We start from the raw sequence: 1,008 nt of genomic DNA on the forward strand, positions 1-1,008 counted from the left end.
TATGATTAATGCTTATCTGGTTGTGGTTTCAGGAACTAAGGATGGTTCTGGTCAAGCCAAGGAGCCGTGAAGGCTCGGTCAGTGAGAGGCTGTGTAACGTGTGGTTAGATGATGCTAGGGATGAACTAGTGATTGTCTATGAGACTGTTAAGAAGTTGTGTATTGAATCTCATGTTTCTAAGTAATACAAAGTTTATACATTATTATTCCGCTGTGCAATCTATCCCTTTGTTTATGAACCTCATATTCGAATATGACTTAGTAAAGAAAAGACTTAGAATGAATCAGACAAGCAAAGAAATTAATAAGTAAGCATTCGTATCCAGTTGGGTCGAGAGACCAGGAACGGGTCTTACACTCATGAAGCGCATATAAATCAATTACTTTATTGATTCGAGAAATATCCATACATTGATATAATTCGAGACCGGTCCCGGCCTAATGCCAAAACGAGTCAACTAAACATAAATCCACAATACCGTTTACAAAAGGCATGAAAATCTACATCGGCGGTCCTAACGTCCAACACCCTGTTATCCAATCATCCTTACCTAAGCTACCTGCAAAAAGGACAACGGAGTTGGATGAGTAACCTAATGTTACTCAGTGAATTATGATCCCGAAATAACAAATACAACCCCTCTCTATCCCACCCCAAACAATCTAAAGCGAGAGGTTCACCTAACAACAAATCAATCCAATTCAATAGATAACCAATATAAGAAATACGCAGCAGATAATAATAACTATATAACTAACGATATGAAATTATAACCGCTAATAACTAGCTAACCACTTAACCTCAAACTCAACTCAATCTACGGTTCAACAACCCTCTACAGTAACTACACTATAACTAGGGCCCTTTGTGACTTAGTGTTCCTCCTCTATCCTCGGGAATATCCTATCTCCCTACCACAAAAGCCAGAAGAAGGAACTTTCAATCGAACGTGGCCCACAGTACATTCGGGTCACCGCACGACAGCCCCAGTACGTTCAGGCCACTGC

Source organism: Brassica napus, unplaced genomic scaffold (assembly GCF_020379485.1).
Source record: "Brassica napus cultivar Da-Ae unplaced genomic scaffold, Da-Ae ScsIHWf_133;HRSCAF=240, whole genome shotgun sequence".
NCBI classification, from domain to species: Eukaryota; Viridiplantae; Streptophyta; class Magnoliopsida; order Brassicales; family Brassicaceae; genus Brassica; species Brassica napus.